Source organism: Chiloscyllium punctatum, chromosome 36, assembly GCF_047496795.1.
Source record: "Chiloscyllium punctatum isolate Juve2018m chromosome 36, sChiPun1.3, whole genome shotgun sequence".
Classification (NCBI taxonomy): domain Eukaryota; kingdom Metazoa; phylum Chordata; class Chondrichthyes; order Orectolobiformes; family Hemiscylliidae; genus Chiloscyllium; species Chiloscyllium punctatum.
Genome location: NC_092774.1, coordinates 58,609,980 through 58,632,343, shown reverse-complemented (window position 1 = coordinate 58,632,343; position 22,364 = coordinate 58,609,980). Strand labels below are relative to the sequence as shown.

The following is a 22,364-nucleotide window of genomic DNA, read 5'->3' as shown; positions in this document are numbered from 1 at the left end:
AGGCTGGGGCTGTTTCCCTGGAGCGTCGGAGGCTGAGGGGTGACCTTATAGAGGTTTACAAAATTATGAGGGGCATGGGTAGGATAAATAGGCAGTCTTTTCCCTATAGTCGGGGAGTCCAGAACTAGAGGACATAGGTTTGGGGTGAGAGGGGAAAGATATAAAAGAGACCTAAGGGGCAACTTTTTCAGGTAGAGGGTAGTACATGTATGGAATGAGGTGCCAGAGGATGTGGTGGAGGCTGGTACAATTTGAGAGGCATTTGGATGGGTATATGAATAGGAAGGGTTTGGAGGGATATGGGCCGGGTGCTAGCAGGTGTGACTAGATTGGGTTGGGATATCTGGTCGGCATGGACGGGTTAGACCAAAGGGTCTGTTTCCATGACTCTATGACAAAATTGTATTCGCTTGCACCACCACCTCTGCCAATCTGTTCCAGACATTCTCCACTCTCTCTGTGTAAACGTTTGCCCCTCTGGAGCCATTTATATCTCTCCTCCACTCACCTTAAACTTATGTCCTCTAAGTTTAGACCCCCACATGGGGAAAAAGCTTTGGCTGTCTACCTTATCTATGCCTCTCGTGATTTTATATTACGTCTCAGTCCCCTGCGCTCCAGGGAAAAAAGAAGTCCTAGCCTATCCAGCCTCTCCTTATAACAACCTTCCAGCCAAGTAGCATCGCAGTAAATCTTTTCTGCATCCTTTCTAGTTAGTAATATCCTTCCAACAGTAGGGTGTCTAGAATTGCATGCTGTACTCCTTACTAACATCTTGTACAGCTGCAACAAGATGTCCCAACTCCTATACTTGATGCTCTGACCAATGAAACCAAGCATGCTGAAAGCCTTCTTCATGTACCCATGACTCCACTTTCTAGGACTTCTTTGAGACACTGCAGTGTCACATGCAGTGTCTCGAACTTCTTGATTCGAGACACTGCATGTGAAATAGATTCAGTGCTATATTAAGGCAGAAAAGAATAACAAAAATATACTATTAGAGAGCCATAAATTATGTATCGAGATAAGGTACTGAAATAGTCAAGATAAGTACCAACTAATAATGTCTACCAATAAGCATCGAATCTGTTTCACATGCTGTATTCAAACCGAGAGGTGCAGGTTCATAGCTCCTCGAAAGTGGAGTCACAGGTAGACAGGAAAGGCTTTTGGCCCGCTTGCTTTCATCAGTCAGAGCACTGAGCTTCGCAGTTGAGATGTCTTGTTGCAGCTTTCACACGTACCACACAATAACACAAGTCATGACCCTGCCTTCCTAACTGACCGTCCCTTTGAATGTCATGTGGAAGACACCCCTTTAATTGTGATGATCAGGAAAGATGGCATCCTTCGAAAAAAAAAGTGTTGTACCAACAAATGTTGGACAAAAGGAGAAAGTTGCACTTTGAGGTGAAGATCAATCTTCATTGAGAGAGGAGCAGCAGCAGCTTCAGAAGCTCATGGTCCAACTTCTGCATTTAGACATGGGGGAGGGGGTGGGGAACTCTGATTGGTAGGAGGAGCAGGAACCTTCCGGTCCTTCTGGGCTTCCTATTGGTCAATCCCCAGACATGCGCCTCCTTGACCAGGAGATTCACATGTCAACTATCCAATGGGAGACAGCCAGCCTGGAAATATGGGGATTGTACCTGAAACAACCCCACAGAGGCGTGTCACCATGTTACCCTTTATTTGCATGTGCAGAAACCTTGACACTGGTCCAGTTTCCTCAGAGTGAAAAGAACCTCTGACATGCCTGTTTCTGTCAGCCAGGGCTCCCTGACTGGACCAGGTTAACAACCCCAATCAAGGAACTCATATTCTGTGCGATCCACCTAACTGACATTATAATCACCACAGAACCGAGTACTTCTCTTCACCGAACACTGCAATTACTTTACTTTTCAGTTTAATTATCCAACTCTCTTTTGAATGCCATAATTGAATCTAATTCCAACACATACTCTCGCAGACCATTCCAGAGGTCGAAGCATTTTCAATCAATAATGAATTACGTTTTGGATCACACTCAAAAAGATTTCATATGGACTATTGCTTCCAATCATCTGCAGAAGTTTCTTCATATGGACACATTTACAACATAGTGGGTTTATTCAAATTTTATAACATATTGGGGTAGTACGGTGCTTAGCACTGCTACCTCACAATGCCAGGGACCCAGGTTCAATTCTAACTTCAGGTGACCGACTGTGTGGAGTTTGCATGTTCTCCCTGTCTACATGCATTTCTTCCCACAGTCCAAAGATATGGAGGGTGGGTGGTCTGACCGGGATAAATTGCTCCATGATGTGTAGTCTAGGTGGATTAGCCATGGTAAATGCAGGGGCATGGGGTGATTCTGAATGGGATGCTCTTTGGTGGGTCAGTGCAGACTCAATGTGACAAATGGCCTCTTTCTGCACTGTAGGAATTTTATGCATCTCTGTCTGACGTCTTGCAAATGCACCTTTCTGAAAAGGACAGTTTGCTGTCATGTTCAGTACTGCAGTGTCTATATTTTCCCACATACCTCTAAATTAGTTTTGCATGCAATTCCCCCCATTTCCACTGTATCTTAGCTAGCATTCCCCCTTTCATTCCTTATCAATTTTTCCATTACCGTGACTTATGATCCTTTTCTCTTTATAGATTATTGTAGACTAAGTCTAGTTACCATGTCTACCAAAGTAGAAAGATGAAAATGCATTTTTTTTCTGATCCCATACTTAACTATCCCATAATGCTTGTTAAGGGAGAGGGGAAGGGGGAGGTGGAGGGGGAGGGTGGAATTGAGGAAACTGGTGAAATATATATTGATCCCATTTGTTGGATGGTCCCATAATGGAAGATGAAGTGTTCTTCCTCCAGGTATCAGGTGGCTAGAGTTTGGTGATGGAGGCAGCCCAGGACACACATACCTTACCTGAGTGGAGGGGTAGTTAAAGTGTTCAGCCACAGGGCAGTGGATCAGTTAGTTCGCGTGTCCCAGAGGTGTTCTCCGAAACGTTCTGCAAGTCCAGTCTCCCTAATGCAAAGGAGACCATGTCAAGCGCAACGGACACGTAAATAAATCTTATAAATAAATTGTATAAATTTTAGCCTGCAAGAGTTATTTTCTATCAGACTTTAATTAAATTGGATGACAGGATGAAAGAGTCTGTTGGTCAGACTTGAATCAGCACCCTGAAATGAGACAAAGCCATTAATATCAGTGAACTGCATTTGTTAAAGGCATTAGTTCTTGATTTATTTTCACAACTTAGTGGTATTCACACCTGCACATTCAATGTCAAACTCTGACATCAGAAATGAAATTACACCATTAATTTTGTCTTACAATATTCCAACAAACAAATTGATAGCACACAGTGAATACCATGTCCGATTATTGTGAAATTAAATTTGACCAAAAGAATGTAAAATCAAGATGTGAGATAACAAATGGGGGAAGGGCAGAAGGTAAGAAATGCAGCATCACAGAAGGTGCTCCTCCAGGGAGTGTATTTTACCAACTACAACTGCTCAATATAAACAAACACTCTGACATGATCCTCCGGTTTTAATGTAAACCATAGCCCCATACAGTAGGTACCATTTAAATAAGTTAATAGATACAAGCCTTGAGCAAATCCAGCCTCCAGCCGGATCCCCCGCTTCTTGGAGCTCGGACCTTCCTCCAGCTCCGGGGGGTTGTTGAGCTCCTGGGCTCCGGCCGCCGCCGAAGAAGCCGCGGGCGCCGGCTCTCTCTCCTCCACCGCCGAAATTTTTAATTTGTTTTCTCGTTCACCCGGTAACCGTCACCTCCCCCTTCCCGGGCCCCGGAAATTATACAAAAATAAACAATAAACCCCACCGGGGACTGTCTCCTTTTCTTCACAACTTTAGTTTGAAAAGTTCCGGCTTTAATTTGAAATGTATTTTAAAGGTATTTTCTGAGGTAAACGATGCCTGTCTGCCCCCCTCCCTCCGTCAGAAACCGCCCGCTGAGTCGATGAGAAAACCGCAGCCTCGCGCCGCCATCTTTGTTTTTCTTCTTTCCGTCATTCACGCCCCGCCCAATCAGAACGCACCTTACTCCAGCTGACCAATGGCGACCGGCGCTGGTTGTTACTGACAGAGTTTGTGTCCAATTGCCAATTTGGGATAAAAAAGGCGGGAGCCACAATTTTTTTCCCCTGTGACTGCACATCTCATTCCTTTTGCCTGTCTCTTCCACAGGGGAGGGGGAATCCCAAACTAGAGGGCACAGGTTTAGGGTGAGAGGGGAAAGATTTAAAAGGAACTAAAGGATTAAAAAAAGTGTGAAAGTTAATTCGCCTCAAGAAAAGCCCCCTCTTACGACCTGAACAAAATAGATTGTTCACAGCCTATTACTCACAAAACAAGAAGGATGTTGTGAAACTTAAAAGAATTCAGAAAGTATTTATAAGAATGTTGCTAGGGTTGGAGGGTTTGAGCTACAGGAAGAGGCTGAATTGGCTGGGGCTATTTTCCCTGGAGCATTGGAGACTGAGGGGTGACCTGATGAAGGTTTATAAGATCTTGACAGGTCTGGATATGAGAAAAAGATAAGGAGTTCCCTGGGGTGGGGGAGTCCAGTACAAGAGGGCATTAGTTTTTGGGTGAAAGGGGAAAGATTTAAAACGGCCCCAAAGGGCAACTTTTTCACATGTTGGTTGGTGTGTGAACTGAATGAGCTGCCAGGAAAAATGGTGGAGGCTGGTACAAATACAACATTTAAAAGGCATCTGGATAGGTACATGAATAGGAAGTTTTAGAGGGATATGGACAAAGTGCTGGCAAATGGAATGAGATTAATTTAGGCTATCTGGTCGGGCCATACCAAAGGATTGTTTTTTGTGCTGTACAACTCAATGGTTCTATTTCCACAGAGCCAGAACCAATTTCAAAAGGCTAGGAATAGGCCATTCGCCCCTTACAAACTGTCCTCAACTGTGGCCTCACTGAGCATATTTCAATTCTTAGTGCTATATAATGAGCCAGACTTTATTAAAAATCTTAAAGCAAATGAACACTTAGGAGGTAGCGATTATAATATGGTAGAGATCAGAGTGCAGTTTGAAAGAGAGAAGGCAAAATTGATGTTATGGTGTTACAGTTAAATAAAGGGCAATAAGAGAGGAACTGACAAAAAATGACTGGCACTTTCTTTTTTGTAATGGCTACCATACTCAACTCTGTCTCTTAACTCTCCTTAATTGTTAGGATATTACTCATGTCTTCCACTGTGAAAACTGACACAAAGTATTTATTAAGTTCTTCAGCTATTTTCTTATCGCCCATCACTAACCTTCCTGCATCAATTTGGAGCAGCCCTGGTAGGGAAGACAGTAGAGCAACAATGGCAGGAATTTCTGGGTGTAATTGAGGACACAGTACAGAGGTTCTTCCCCCCCAAAAAGAAAGATTATCGGGCGGGGGGAAAGAAGACTGCCATGGCTGACAAAGGAAGTCAGGAAATGTATCAATGAAAAAGAGAACCTATAAAGTGGCCAGATCACTGGGAAATCAGAAGCTTGGGAAGACTACAAAAACAAACAGAAGATAACAAAGAGAGAAATAAGGAAGGAGAGGATCAAATATGAAGGTAAGCAGACCAGTAATGTTAGAAATGATAGTAAAAGTATTTTGCAATACATAAGAAACAAACAAAAGGCAAAAGTAGAAATTGGGCTGCTCCAAATTGATGCAGGAAGGTTAATGATGGGAGATAAGAAAATAGCTGAAGAACTTAATAAATACTTTGTGTCAGTTTTCACAGTGGAAGACATGAGTAATATCCTAACAATTAAGGAGAGTTAAGAGACAGAGTTGAGTATGGTAGCCATTACAAAAAAGAAAGTGCTAGAAAAGCTAATAGGTCTAAAAATTGAGAAATCTCCTGGCCCTGATGGCTACAGCCTAGCGTTCTGAGGGAGGTGGTTGAAGAATTAGCAGAGATGTTGGTTGTAATCTTTCAAAAATCACTGGAGTCAGGGAAAGTCCCAGATGATTGGAAAATCACTGTTGTAAGTCCTTTGTTCAAGAAAGGATCATGACAAAAGCTGGAAAATTATACACTGATTAGCCTAATCTCAATTGTAGATAAAATTCTAAAATCTATCGTTAAGGATGAGATTTCTAAATTCTTGGAAGTGCATGATTGGATTAAAATAAGTCAGCATGGATTTAGTAAGGGGAGGTCGTACCTGACAATCTTAAGAGTTAACAAGTAGGTTAGACTTGGAAAACCCAGAGGATGTTATCTACCTAGATTTCCAAAAGGCCTTTGATAAGGTGCCTCATAGGAGGCTGCTGAGTAAAGTGAGGGTCCATAGTATTGGAGTTGAGCTACTGGCATGGATTGAGGATAGGCTGGCTGAGAGAAGGCAGAGAGTTGGGATAAAAGTTTTTTTTTCAGAATGGCAGCTGGTGACAAGTGGTGTCCCGCAGGGAGCAGTGTTGGGGCTGCAGGTGTTCACTTTATAGATTAATGATCTGGATAAAGGGACTGGGGTCATTCCCACGAAGTTCGCTGATGATACAAAGTTAGGCAGACAGGCAGGTAGTTCTGAAGAGGTGGGGAGGCTGCAGAAAGATTTGGACAGTTTAGGAGTGTGGTCCAGGAAATGGAGAAAGTGAGGACTGCAGATGCTGGAGATCAGAGCTGAAAATGTGTTGCTGGGAAAGCGCAGCAGGTCAGGCAGCCTGAAAGGAGCAGGAGAATCGACGTTTCGGGCATAAGCCTTCCTAAAGAAGGGCTTATGCCCGAAACGTCGATTCTCATGCTCCTTTGATGCTGCCTGACCTGCTGCGCTTTTCCAGCAACACACTTTCAGCTCTGGTCCAGGAAATGGCTGATGAAATTCAATGTAAGCAAATGTGAGGTCTTGCACTTCGGAAAAAAGAATACAGCATGGACTATTTTCGAAACAGTGAGAAAATTCATAAAGCCAAAGTACAAAGGGATCTGGGATTGCTAGTCCAGGATTCTCTAAAGGTTGACTTGCAGGTTGAGTCAGTGCTTAAGAAAGTAAATATAATGTTGTCATTTATCTCAAGAGTGTTGGAATGTAAAAGCAGCGATGTGCTACTGAGACTTTATGAAGCTCTGGTTAGGCTCCATTTAGAATACTATGTCCAATTTTGGGCCGCACACCTCAGTAAGGACATAGTGGCACTGGAGCATGTCCAGCGGAGATTCACACGATGGTCGCTGGTAACATAGGCCTAACAGACGATGAGCAGCTGAGGATCCTGGAATTAAATTCATTAGAATTTAGAAGGTCGAGGGCAGATCTAATAGAAACTTACAAGATAGTGCATGGCTTAAAAAGCGTGGATGCTGGTAAGTTTTTTTCCATTAGGCAGGGAGACTGGGATCCATAGGCACAGCCTGATAATTAGAGGGGGTCAATTTAGAATGGAAATGAGGAGACATTTCTTCAGCCAGAGAGTGGTGGGCCTGTGGAATTCATTGCCATGGAGCGCAGTGGAGACCGGGACATTAAATGTCTTCAAGGCAGAGATTGATAAATTCTTGGTATCGCAAGGAATCTTGGTATCTCTATGGGGAGAGTATGGTAAGTGGAGTTGAAATGCCCGTCAGCCATGATTAAATGGCGGAGTGGACTTATGACCTTACTTCCACTCCTGTGTCTTATGGTCTTAAGGAAGAGCTCTTTGCTATTCACTTTACCTCCACTCCTCATGATTTTATAGATCTTAGTAAAGTCTCCCCTCAACCCCCTACACTCCAATGAAGACAGTCCCAACCTTTCCTGAAAACTCAAACCCTCCAGTCCTGGCAACATCCTGGTAAATCTTTACGGAACCCTCTCTAATAGTATTCTTCCTATTACAGAGCCACCAAAACTGTACTCAGAAAGTGGCCTCACCAACATCCTGTACAACCTCAACGTGACGTCCCAACTTCTACACTCAATGGGGTGGACAGTGAAGGCAATGGTGCGAAATGCATTCTTTACCACCTGTCTACCAGTGATGCAACTTTCAAAGAAGTATATACCTGAACCCCCTAACTAACTCCCCCCCACCACTACCGCCAAAGTGTCTCTGTTCTATAACACGACCCAGGGACCTACCATTAACTGTACATAGCAATGCTGAAAATTCCTGCATTCTTCACCTGAAGCCCACTGAAGACGTTACCCAGTAGGTAACGAAACGTCTGGAAATGAACCTTGCAGCTCAGCAAGCAAACCTACATCCAAAACCTCAACCTGAGCTACAAATCTTCTCAAAACTCACTTTGTCCAGCCCTTCCTTGTTTAGCAAAATGCAACCTCTCACTCTTATTCATACCTCTCTCATAGACACACACACACACACACACACGCCCCACAACACATTCACAGACTTAAACTCCATCACACTCACTTTACTCTTATGCACGCACTCACACACAAACTCAGACACACACACACACACACACAAAACTCTATGGAGTGAATTTGTATTGGCAGAATTATGTTTGCAGATACTTTCAGTTTTGCTCAAAAAGCACATACAGTCTGCAGGCAGTCAATCTATGCAATATTTTATAAATTCCTACTTTGGAAATAGAACCAGTCTGATTCAAGATTGGAATACTGTCAGACTCGAACCTCACATCTTTAATGCATTGTCTGAGCTGAGATGTCACTTTTTCTTTATAAAACATTAAGTCATCTCAAGAACGTGACTTTAAAGATGTTCAGGGATTTACATATTAACCAAAACCTGCAACCCATTCTAAAAGATGAAAGACATAACAACAATCTAGGTCTGTTCAATATATCCTATCAGTCGCATGACACTGTGATCTTTTGCTATACAATCGGTGTATTATTCCCCGGCCAACAGCTACCCGATGAAGGAGCAGCTGAAAACTAGTGCTTCCAAACAAACCTGTTGGATTATAACCTGGTGTGTGATTTTTAACTTTATCTATCCCAGTCCAACACCAGCACCCCCACACCGTTTCCAGTGAACCCAGCCCACATCTCCCGCTGCTGCCAGTAAACTATACAATGCTGATGAAACGGTGCAGTACCTGCACTTCTGAAAAATGTACAACTTCTAACGATACTAGCTACTCATTCACTACTCCATCTGATACATGACATTGGAAACTGAGTGCAGGAGGCTGAAATGAAATGAGCAGCTTTAAAACAAAAACCTCTTGGAGCTCAAAGCCTTCAATGAGAGTCTGAGCCCGGCGATAAGTTCAGGTAACCTTTATTGTGACCCAACGTTGTTACAGCTTCAGATCCCCCCCAGCAAAAAGGTGCAGAAAAAGTAGCTGCTTTTTAAATAGCTTAAGGTCAAGGCGTGCACCCCCACCCCACACCACCTCACCTTCTTTCCTATGGTCACCGAGTTGTCAGTTGGTAATTGGATCCTTGGTACAGCCTTAACTGTAGGAAGTATTGCCTCACTCAGCAATTTCAACTCATACCCTGTAAACAAGTAAGTCTTTCCCCATTCAATGACCGGTGGCAGTGGTGGGCAATGAAGAGTCAACCATGCTGTTGTGGGTCTGGAGTTATGTGTAGGCCAGACCGGGTAAAGGATGCAGCTGGGACGACTGAGTGAATCCCTCCCCACATTAGCAGTTTCCTTCCCTAAAAAGGGATGTGAGTGAATCAGATGGGTGATGTCCCACAAACATTCATTTCTTCATTAGGTTCTGAACTCCAGATTTCTGACCGAAAACCAATTCCACCATCTGCCATGGCAGGATTCAAACCTGGCAGTCCCCGGAACTGTGTTGATAGTCCAGTCAATAAGGCAATTGGCTATCCCTCCTTTAATCCCCCTGCGATGGCACATGAACTCGCTGGTGTCTCCTCAGATGGGAAGCACGGGTAAAGCCCTTCTCACACTGAGAACAGGTGAACTGCCTCTCCCCAGTGTGCACCTGCCGGTGGGCCAGCAGGATGGAGGAATTGCTGAAGGCCTTCCCACACTCAGTGCAGAAGAATGGCCTCTCTCAGGTGTGCCCCTGCCTGTGTGCCAGCAGGGTGGAGGCCTGGGTAAAGCCCTTCCCACACTCGGGGCAGCTGAAGGGCCTCTCCCTGGTGTGGACCCGCTGGTGCCTCACCAGGTCGGAGGCATAGCTGAAGCCCTTTCCGCACTCGGGGCAGGTGAATGGCCTCTCCCCAGTATGACTGCGCTGATGAGTCTCCAGGATAGAAGGGACACAGAAGCCTTTTCCGCAGTCGCCACACTTCCACGGTTTCTGCACGGGGCGGGATCCATTGGGTTTCTCTATGGCAGAAGCTTCAGCTGCACACAAACGCATGTACAGCCCCTCCCTGCTGTGAATTCCTCTTTCCAGGCTGTATAACTGCTTCAGGTTCCACAATCAGTGCGTTGCATCAGTCGGGTCTCTCATCCAGTTCCATTGATGCTGAAGACGTGCTCCAACAGGAACCAAAAGGCTTTGCTCCTTCTCACAGAATCACAGTCAAAAATTGTTGCAGCCCTGAGGGATTGAGTGACCGTCGGACATTGACGTCGAAGTGCGGACTCCAGAAGCTGGAGAGTCAGAGTTGAACAGTGCGGCGCTGGAAAAGTACAACAGGTCCGGCAGCATCCGAGGAGCAGGAAAGTTGATGTTTCGGGCATCAACCCTTCATCTGTTGATTTTGAAACTTCCGTCTTCAGATCATCAAATGCTTTGTAAAAAGAGATGACAAAAGTCATGACTGTCAGTGCAAGGTAGAAATTCAGAACAAGCAATTCTACTTTCTGCAGAACATTCTTTTCTTTTGTTATTCCACACGGAAAATTGAAAGCATTCTCCCCCTCTGTTCTCACACCGCTCTAACTAATTCTCCTGAAGGTGTTGATTCAGGATCTTACAGGGGCAGAACAGCAAAAACTTCAAGACTGACATCTCTCTGAATTTTGGATAACTCCACTGCTGAGAGTGAGCAGGTCTGATTTTGGGAAGCTCAAAAAATACTGTCAGTTCAGGGTGAACCTGCAATGCAAGTTCTTGAGGAACAACGAGACATGAAGTGGTTAACATCCCTGGAAAGGAAAGAGCAAAATGAGACATCAAAGGCATTAAAACCGACACCAGGGAGAAACTGAACACACAGATGTGGCAAGCCAGAGTCAGAGATAGACAGCATGGAAACAGTCCAACTCGTCGATGCAAACCAAATATTCTAAATTAATCTAGACACGTTTGCCAGCATTTGGCCCCCATCCCTCTAAACCCTTCCATTTTATATTTCCATCCAGATGCCTTTCAAATGTCATAATTGTACAAGCATCCACCATTTCCTCTGGCAGCTAATTCCTTACACGCACCACTCTCTAAATGAAGGAGTGAATTTAGCACAGTGAATCCATCTTACCCATAGTGCCCAGGGGTGTGTAGATTAAGTTAGCACAGCCAATCCCTGGGCACTATGGGTAAGTTAGCAGAGCGAATCCACCCTAACCTGCACATCCCTCGACGATATGGGCAACTGAACACTGCCAATCCATCTGAACCCGTCCAAAACAGAACACTATGGGTCATTTAACATGGCGAATCCACCCCAACATGGACAAAGTTACATATAACACAACAAAAGGTTACTGTCCAACAAGTTTATTTCGGAGCACCGGCTTTTGGAGTGCTGCATCTTATTCAGTTGGTTGTGGAGTACAAGATCATAAGACACAGAATTTATGGAAAAACATTACAGTGTCCTGCCACTGAAATTATATCCTGAACAAACCTGGATTGTTAAGTCTTTCATCTTTTGGAATGGGTTGCAGGTATCAATAATATGCAAGTCCCAGAACTTCCTGTCAGGCTCCTTCTCGAGATAACGGAAGGTTTTATAAGAAAAGGTGACATCTCAGCTCAGATAATGCATGAAAGGAGTGAGGTCAGAGTCTGTCTGTATCCCAATCTTGAGTCAGCCCGCTTCGATTTGCAAAGTGGAATTTACAAAATATTACATGGATTGGCTGCCTGCATTGACTGCCAGCACATTGTGCATTTAGAGTTATACAGTCATAGATGGACAGCATGGAAACAGACCCTTCAGTCCAAATCATCCATGACGACCAGATATCCCAACCCAATCAAGTCCCAATTGCCAGCAACTTGCCCATATCCCTCCAAACTCTTCCTATTCATATGCCCATCCCGACGAGCCTCCACCACTTCCTCTGGCGGCTCATTCCATACACATACCACCCCCTGAGTGAAGAAGTTGCCTCTTAGGTCTCTTTCACCCTTAACTTATGCCTTCTCGTTCTGGACTCCCCCACCCCAGGGGAAAGACTTTGTTCATTTATCCTATCCAAGCCCCTCATGATTTTATAAATCTCTGTAAGATCAGCCATTCGCCTCTGACGCTCCAGGGAAAACAGCCCTAGCCTATTCAACCTCTCCCTATAGCTCAAATCTTCCAATCCTAGCAACATCCTTGTAAATCTTTTCTCAACCCTTTCAAGTTTCACAACATCTTTCCGATAGGAAGGAGACCAGAATTGCATGTAATATTCCAACAGTTGCCTAACCAATGTCCTGTGCAGCCACAACATGACCTCCAAATTCCTGTACTCAATACTCTGACTATTAAAGGAAAGCAGACCAAATGCCTTCTTCACTATCCAATCACTATCCTATTCTTCACTACCTGCGAGTCCACTTTCAAGGAGGTATGAAACTCCACTCCAAGACCTCTTTGTTCAGCAACACTGTCTCGGACCTTACCATTAAGTGTATAACTACTGCTAAGATTTGCTTACCCAAAATGCAGCACCTCACATTTATTTGAATTAAACTCCATCTGCCACTTCTCAGCCCATTGGCCCATCTGATCAAGATCTCTTTGTAATCTGAGGTAGCCTTCTTCGCTGTCCACTACACCTCCAATTTTAGTGTCATCAGCAAACTTATAGCTATACCTCCTATGCTCACATCCAAATCATTTATATAAATGATGAAAAGTAGTGGACCCAGCACAGATCCTTGTGGCACTCCACTGGTCACAGGCCTCCTGTCTGAAAAAACAACCCTCCACCACCACCTTCTACCTTTGAGCCAGTTCTGTATCCAAATTGCAAGTTCTCCCTGTATTCCATGAGATCTAACCTTGCTCACCAGTCTCCCATGAGGGACCTTGTCGAACATCTTACTGAAGTCCATATAGATCACATCTATTCTCTGCCCTCGAGGTAAAAACAATGACTGCAGATGCTGGAAACCAGATTCTGGATGAGTGGTGCTGGAAGAGCACTGCAGTTCAGGCAGCATCCAAGTAGCTTTGAAATCGACGTTTCGGGCAAAAGCCCTTCATCAGGAATAAAGCATTTTATTCCTGATGAATGGCTTTTGCCCGAAACGTCGATTTCGAAGCTACTTGGATGCTGCCTGAACTGCTGTGCTCTTCCAGCACCACTAATCACCTATTCTCTGCCCTCATCAGTTCCCTTCGTTAGTTCTTCAAAAGAACTCATTTAAGTTTGTGAGACATGATTTTCCATACGTAAAGCCATGTTGACTATCCCTAATCAGTCCTTGCCTTTCCAATACATGTACATCTTGCCTCTCAGTTGGATTCCCTCCAACAACACCGATGTCTGGCTCACTGGTCGATAGTTCCGTGGCTTGTCTTTACCACCTTTCTTTAACAGTGGCACAACGTTAATCAACCTCCAGTCTTCCGACACCTCACCTGTGACTATCAATGATACAAATTACTCAGCAAGAGGCCCAACAATCACTTCTCTAGATTCCCACAGAGTTCTAGGGTACACTTGATCAGGTCCTGGGGATTTATCCACTTTTATTCATTTCAAGGCATCCAGCACTTGCTTCTCTGTAATATGGACATTTTTCAAGATGTCACCATCTATTTCCCTACATTCTATATCTTCCATGTCCTTTTCCACAGTAAACTCTGATGCAAAATACCCGTTTAGTATCTCCCCATCTCCAGCGGTTCCACACAAAGGCTACCTTACTGATCTTTGAGGGGCCCTGTTCTCTCCCTACTTATTCTTTTGTCTTTAATGTATTTGTAAAAACCCTTTGGATTCTCCTTAACTCTAGTTGCCAAAGCTATCTCATGTCCCCGGTTTTCCCCTCCTGATTTCTCTCTTAAGTATATTCCTACTTCCTTTATACTGTAAGGCTTCACTTGATCTATCCTGTCTATATCTGACATATGCTTCCTCCATTTTCTGAACCAAACCCTCAATTTCCCCAGTCATCCAGCATTCCCTATACCTACCAGCCTTTCCTTTCACCCTAACAAGAATATACTTTCTCTGGACTCTAGTTATCATAGTTCTGAAGGCTTCCCATTTTCCAGCTGTCCCTTTACCTGCAAACATTGGCGCACAATCAGCTTTTGAAAGTTCTTGCCTAATACCGTCAAATTTGTCCTTCCTCCAATTTAGAATTTTTGAGCAAAATAGAATGTATCTGCAAATGTAATGCTGCAAATACAAATTTATCCCCATGGAGAGTGTGGTTCTATGTGTGTAATAGAGAAACCCTGCTTCCATGCTGTACATCTATATGTCTATTTGATAACAGATGCTTTATTTCTGTTGGTGCAAGTCTGGTTGTAAATCATAACTGGATATTAATAGTTAGATGTAAGGGAGAGAGAATTACTCAGGTAGAGCACTATCAGAATCCTGGGAGACCCCTACTTCAGATTTACTTGGACTGGTTGACAGTCTGGGAGATAATGGTTTGGGTCTCAATTGACTAAATGTTTTATTTTTCCCGAACGTGTAAAAGGGGGCGTTAAAGCTTCAGCAGAAATCCAGCAGAGCTGAGAACAGACCAACATCTTACTCTGTGGGAACAGGGAGATCAACAGAGGACAGAAATCCAGACCTGAAATCCAAGCAGACACACTACCCTGTGATCAGTGCTTTGATGAGCAGCACCAACCCTCTACCTTTACTGAGCTTCCCATTTGACTACCCCCTCGATATTCAGGATCCAGTCCTTGCCATCCTGAAGCCATGTCCCTGTAAGGAGTCTCAGATCATAATTATTCTCTTCAATGTGTCAGTCAATTCATTCACTTCTGTTACAATCAGCTCACATTCAGTTTTTAGTTTCAGTTTTTGTGATCTTCTGAATCCAGTTTTGATTGCTCGTATATTTACTCTCCTTGTCCCTTTCTATCATTCTCTGATGTTCATTTCCACATAACGACATTACTCACCAGCCTTGATTTGGATTGGCCAGCCTAAATTGCCTATAGTGTCCAGGGATGTGCAGGTTAGTTGGGTTAGCCATGGGAAATGCTGGGTTATAGGTTCATAATAAGAGAAGCAGGAGTCAGTCATTTGGCCCGTCCGGCCTGCTCTGCCATTCATTAAGATTATGGCAGATCTTTCCATCATCTCAGCTCCTCCTCCCTGCAGTGTCCCAACTATCCTTAATTCCCCAATTTTGCAGAAACCCATCTAATTGTGTCTTGAATATACTTAACGAAGCTGTCTTCTCTGCTTCCTTGGGCAGAGACTTCCATAGTTTCACTACTCTCCAGGAAAAGCAGTTCCTCCTCATCTCTGTCCTAAATCTACTTCCCCTAATCTTGGGGCCAAGTCTCATCTACCAGCAGAAATGACTGGATAGGGTAGGATTTCATCCCCACAGTTCAATGAATTCCCACTTTCCACCAAATCCCAGATGCACTCACTCACTCAGTCAGTTGCTGTCTCACAAATGAAAGATCTCATTGTAACTTCTTCTGCTCTGAGTTAGGGCAAAACGGTAGCTTAGTGGTTAGCCCTGCTGCCTCACAATACCTGGGTCCCAGGTTTGATTCCAACCTTGGGCAACTGTCTGTGTGGAGTTTGCACATTCTCCTCGTGTCTGCGTGGGTTTCCTCCGGGTGCTCTGGTTTCCTCCCATCGTCCAAAGATGTGCAGGTCAGGTGAATTGGCCATGCTAAATTGCCCATAGTGTTAGGTGCATTAGTTAGAGGGAAGTGGGACTGGGTGGGTTACTCTTCGGAGGGTCGGTGTGGACTTGTTGGGCCGAAGGGCCTGTTTCTACACTGTAGGCAATCTAAAAAAAAAACATTTTTGAAAGCTGCTCTGAAAGTCCAGTCTTCACAATAACACTTCTGCTTTCACTGAAGATGATTAAAGGCATACAGCATAGAAACAGACCCTTTGGCCCAACTCATCCGTGCCAACTATATATCACAAACTAATCTAGTCCCTTTTGCCAGCATTTGACTCATCCCTCTAAATCCTTCCTATTCAAGTACCCATCCAGTGGCTTTTAAATGTTGTCATTGTACCAGCCTCCCCACTACCTCTGGCAGTTCGTTCCATACACGTTCCACCCTCTGTCTGAAAATATGTTGCCCCTCAGGTCCCTTTCCCTACTCACCTTAAACTTCTGCTCCTTTAGTTCTGGACTCCCCTACCATGGAAAAAGACCTTGGGTATTCACCCTATCCATGCCCCTTATAAACTTCTTTAAAGGTTACCACTCAGCCTCTGATGCTCCAAAGAAAATATCTCCCTGGCCTATTCAGCCTCTTCCCGCAGCTCAAACCCTCGAAATCTGGCAACAGCCTTCTAAATATTTTCTGACCCCTCTCAAAGTTTCATAACATCTTTCCTACATCAGAGAGACCAGAGTTGAATGCAGTATTCCAAAATTGGCCTAACCAATGTCCTGTGCAGCTGCAAAGTGATCTCCCAGTTCCTATACTGAATACTCTGACCAATAAAGGAAAGCATACCAAACACCTTGTTCACTATACTGTCTATGTAAGACTCCACCTTCAAGGAACTATGAACCTGCACTCCAAGGTCTCTTTGTTCTGCGACACTCCCCTTAACTGTGTCAGTCCTGCCTGGATTGCTGGACCAAAATGCAACACCTCACATTTCTCTGAATTAAACCCCATCTGCCACTCCTTGACCCATCGGATCAATTCTAATTTATGCTAAACTCTCTTTCCTCTCTTATTCCCTAGAAGCTGAAAATCTCTGTCCCACATACTCTCCCTCCATTCTCTCATTGCTGAACCTAATCCCTGCTGTACCTCATCCTGAAGGGTCTGTTTCATGCTGATTAACAGGCCCACACTCCGGGGGATCAAATGGAAACATACAGAATACTGAATGGCCTGGACAGAGTAGACTTTCAGAGGATGTTTCCATTGGTAGGAGAGACTAGGATCTGAGGGCACAGCCTTCGACTAAAGGGAGGGCGTTTTAGAATGCAGATAAGGAGATACTTCTTCAGTGAAAGAGTTGTGAATCTATGGAATTCATTTCTACAGAAGGTTGTAGAAGCCAAGTCACTGAGGATATTTAAGACTGAGGTAGATAGGTTCCTGAGTATCATGGGGATGAAGAGTTCCAGGGAGAGCCCGGGAGAATGGGCTTGAGAAACCTATCAGCCAGAATTGAATGATATGAACAGACCTGATGGGCTGAATGGCCTAATTTTTGCTCCTATGTCTTATGGTCTCTTGCTGTCCTGGCCACAGTGAGAGAATTGGGAGCAGGAGTTGGCCATTTGGTCTTTCACGCCTGCACAAGCATTGAACAGATCATAACTGAATATGGATCTTCGATGTAAGTGAATAGGCTGGAACTTTTTCACTGGAACATAGGAGGTCGAGAGGTGACCTTATTGAGGTTTATAAAATCACGAGGGGCATAGATGAGGGCAATATCAGCTGTTGTTTCACGAATAGGGAGCAATCTTTTTAAGGTGAGAGGAGAAAAATTTTAAAAAGACACAAGGAGCACATTTTTCGTTTAAGAGAGTGAAGTGTGTGTCAAATGAATGTCCAGAGGAAGTAGTGAATGCAGCTACAGTAACAACATTTAAAATAAATTTGAATAAGTGCACGAATAGAAAAGTTTCAGAAGGATATGGGCCAAACATTGGCAGGTATGACTAGTTTAGTTTGTGAATATAGTCAGCATGGACTATATTCACTGAAGGGTCTGTTTCTGTGCAGTATGTCTCTGTATTTATTCTATACTGGTCTTAAAACCATTTTCTCGCCTTCCCCCAAAACCATCCACTTCTTTGTTCATCAAAGTCAAATGAACTCAGCCTTGAATACATTTAATGACCGGCCTAACTGCAGAAAGACATCCACACTTCTGAACTCAATTCCTCTTGCTAATATATCACTTGCTTTGCTCACTGCTTGCTGCACCTGTCTGACAACTGGCGGTAACTGGTTTCGAAGGACGCTGAGACCCCTTTGTCCATCCACACATCTTTCCTGATGAAGGGTTCGTGCCCGAAACGTCGACTCTTCTCCTCAGTTGCTGCCTTACCTGCTGTGGTTTGCCAGCACCACACTTTTCAACTCTGATCTCCAGCATCTCACTTTCGCCACATTTCAACATATCACTACAGAAACAATGCACCTCCTTTCTGCTTTTTTTTTACATACATCAAAGGCTATAACTTCACATTGTGGCACCGCGTTTGCAAAGTGAGACACAGATCAGGATCAACTTTTCCAGAGTCTGTCCCCTCCATCGATTCACTCTTTCCTTTCAGTTGCTACAAATCAATAATTGAACCCCAGAATGAAAAGAAAATGGAAAACGTGGTGACAAAAACACTATTATACTCACAAATTTTAGACAGAGGAAGGAATTTATAGTCTGGGGTGAAGTTTAATCTTCATTCAGTGACAAAAGATCAGCATCAGCGGTTTCATAGCTCACGGTCCAACTACCGCATTTCGACAACGGCCGACTCTGATTGGCAGGAGGACCAGACTCCTTCGGATCCTCCAAGGTTCTCCATTGGTCCATGGAAAGGAGCTCGTGCGCCTTTTCTGCGGACACCCAGGAGTATACGCAGTACTTTGCTGACACCGACGGACATGCGCAGTGCTTACTGACACCGCGGAGCATGCTCAGTATGCTCTGTCACGATTCTGGTGTTACTGACAAATTTTAAAGTTAAAAATCACAAAACACCTGGTTATAGTCCAACAGGCTTATTTGGAAGCACGGGTTTTTGGAGCGCTGCCCCTTCATCAGGTGGTTGTGGAGAATAACATGGTAACACAGAATTTATGATCTTCTGATCTTACACTCCACAACCGCCTGATGAAGGAGCAGCGCTCCGAAAGCTAAGTGTTTCTAAACAAGCCGATTGGACTGTAACCTGGTGTTGTGTGATTTTTAACTTTGTACACCCCAGTCCAACTCGGAAACCTCCAGATCATGACAAATTTTAAGTGTCCAAATGCGAATACGAGAGAAAAATGCCAACGCCATTTTTTTTTGGCCGAAATGTTTTTTTCCCCTGTGCCTCGACGTTTTATTCCTTTTGCATTTTGTCTGGCTTCTCAATGTTCCTGCCTTTACCTCAGGCTAGAGGTATTCCAAAACTAGAGGGTAGAGGTTTAGTGTGAGGAGGAAAGAATTGAAGAGATTCAAAAGACTCGGCATAGAACATTCACCCCCTACAGGGCGAAAGTGACGACTGCAGATGCTGGAGATTAGGGTCGAGAGTGTGTGTTGGAAAAGCACAGCAGGTCAGGCAGCGTGCGAGGAGCAGGAGAATCGACGTTTCCGGCAAAACCCTCCATCAGGAATTAGCTATGTGGACTTGCAGAGCTGTAGCATAATCGAGTGGGTCTGGATGGGATGCTGTTGGGAAGGTCGGTGTGAATGGCCTGTAGGGATGATATGATTCCACTGCCTTAGCCACGCGTATATTGAGAAATGATTGCCCCAAGTCTGCTGTGGGAGGAGTGGGTTCGTTCGTGGGACACTGATACCAGTTCTGGGGAAGGTAGGATTGTGCTGTCTCTCTCTTCACACTCTGCTCCCCCGTCCATTTTCTCCCTGCCCACTGCCCCCTGCCCATTCCCTCTCCTCACATTGAACTCCCATTCTCTCCCCATAACCCTCTGAACCCCAGTACTTCTCTATCCCCCAACCTCTGTCCCCCTCTCCATTTCACTCCCTTCTCCACCTCCACCAGCGCCCCTCCCCGTCCTTTCTGGTGCCTCAGCCCTCTTTGATCGTGTATCAAGCCCTTTTAAGGAGAGACAGAGAGAGAATGGTTGGTGACGATTCTACCTGGCAAACAGGGTGTGCGAGGAATGACTAATTTTAAAATTGAGAAAAGCTAAAATCATATATTCAGAAACGTTGTTAAAGTCTGGAAGAATGTTCTTTTTTTTAAAAAAAAGCTGTAGAAATCTTTCTGAAACTTGCATTGATATATTCACAGTTAGGCCACAAGCAAGGACAGGCTGTAAGAGTGAATGAGTGAATAAAAGACAAGTCCCACCTCGCCAATGAGGAGAAAGTGAGAACTGCAGTTGCTGGAGATCAGAGTCGAGAGTTTGGTGTTGAAAAAGCACAGCAGGTCAGGCAGCATCCAAGGAGCAGGAGAATCTACGTTTCAGAGATAAGCCCTTCACCTTGCACTCTCCAGTGTGTGTTGTGAAACTGCTTAACAGCTTAATCATTTCTAGTGGCCGAGCAGAGGCTGATAACAAGTTTGGAACACACGGGAATGACCTCAGCTGAGACCTTGGATTCATGTCTCACGACAGGAGTCCCAGCTACACAATACACACACAAACTCTCTCTCTCTCTCTCTCTCTCTCTCTCACTCACACACACACACACACACACACACTCAAGTATTCACACAGTCGTGCGGACCCTCTCTGATAGACAGGCTCTCTCTCAGACACACATGGACTAACCCCTCACACTCACATCCTTGCCACACGCCAGATGAAAAGCTGAATACTTCTCTGGAAAAACTGCCGAGCAATGCAGGAGAGTGGCACAACGGGTGTGTTTTGGGACCGTAATCCAAAAGAGAAACCATTCTCTCCTATTCATTCAACGTCGTCTTTAGCAGCTTTCCCGTATAACGGCGCTCTGTTCTGCACCTTGCCTTCTCATCTGCTTCCCAAAAAAGCTTCGACATAAATATTTCACAATGATATACTGGCCCAATGTGCACAGTTGAGGTGAGAAGCTCTGAGGGGTCTCCTGTTCTCTGTATCCTCTGTTGAGGAGGGCAATGCTTGTTACTGGTCACTCCGGTGTCAGAGAAACCTTTAGAAAGAAAACGGTTTAATTTGGTTGACGTGTGTAGAGCGCGCACAAACAGAGTGGCGCAGCGGGAGCGTGCTGGGCCCATAACCCAGAGGTCGATGAATCGAACCCATCCTCTGCTATTGTTCAGTGCCTCCTTGAGCGACTTTCCTTTGCGATGGTACTCTGTTGAGCACCTTGCCTTTCAAACCGTTCAAGTAACGAGCTTTTGGAGGTCTGAGTGGTCTTCTCCTGTTCTTCGTCGGTTTCCTATGAACTGAATCGCAAAACCACTTCTCTGAGATGCCAATGAGCTGTTAAAAATGAAACGCATACCTTGTGGTTTCGTGCATTCCCTGCTGTAGTTCGCCAAGTCCGTTCTGACGTGAATGACAAGACGATCCGCATGTCAGAAACCGCATCCCGGGGACAGAAGGACAAGCAGATGTTCTGCAAACTCTTTGCTGCTTGCAATTCTTGGAGCAAAGTGGAATGTATTTCACACTGAGCAAGTTTCAGCTGGCTCAGAGTCTCCAGTGTACATTGCTCTCTTTCCCGCCAGCTCAGAGAGAGAACAATAGGAGGGACAAAGAAGTGAATCACGATCCGTGTGGGAGGGTGAATAACTGTTAATGGAGACCGTTAGTGGCTAACAATAAGTAGTGTGTCGTAGCAGACTATGTGATAACAAGGGCTCGTATGTGTGTGGTAGGGGTCAAGGACATGGGGGATTTCAGGCCCTAAAGTCATGGAACTCGATCTTGAAGACCGGAGGGCTGTAGGGTTTTGAAGTGGAATATGAGGCGTTGTTCTTCCATCTGGAGCTGAGCTTTGCTGGAACACAGCTGCAAGCCTGAGACAGAGATGTTGGCCAGGGAACATGGTGGCGTGTTAAAGTGGTAGGAAAGCAGAAGCTCAGGGCCTTTTTTTGCGGGCAGAACCGAGATGTTCTGCGAAGCAATCATCCAGTTTATACTTCGTGCTCCGTTGGGGAAACGACACTGTGAGCAGCGAATGCAGTAGACTAGGTTGGGGCAAATGTGCAGGTAAAGTGCTGCTTCACCTGGAAGGTATGTTCGAGCCTGGAAGGATATTCAGGAGGGTGCAGGTAAATTGTGCTTCTGAGTGAAATCACGGTTCGTAAAACCAGAATGTGGCAATTTAGAGAGTTAATGTTTGCTCGTCGGCGATATGTCTGCCGGTGCGCGATGGGAGCATAACCCAGAAGGGAAACCAACTTCCCTCTTGACTCAATGTCGAGTTTAGCAGCTTTCCCGTATAACGGCGCACTGTTGTGCACCTCG

The 22,364-nt window shown here is 44.8% G+C and overlaps 1 long non-coding RNA gene across 8 annotated transcripts in view; it reads right to left on the bottom strand.

Moving 5' to 3' along the window:
- LOC140460534 (uncharacterized) overlaps positions 1-18,748 on the bottom strand; it is a 33,514-nt gene extending 14,766 nt beyond the window's left edge. Inside the window, exons 1-2 of one of the 8 annotated variants that reach the window (XR_011954164.1) lie at positions 18,619-18,748; positions 2,927-3,028 (exon numbers count right to left, since the gene is read on the bottom strand). This is a non-coding gene — a long non-coding RNA (uncharacterized lncRNA). Of the gene's footprint in view, positions 1-2,926; positions 3,572-3,595; positions 3,764-18,618 lie in introns of those variants that run through there. The other 7 variants (XR_011954165.1, XR_011954166.1, XR_011954167.1 and 4 more) reach the window with 7 other exon arrangements.
- Positions 18,749-22,364: the final 3,616 nt, after the last annotated feature.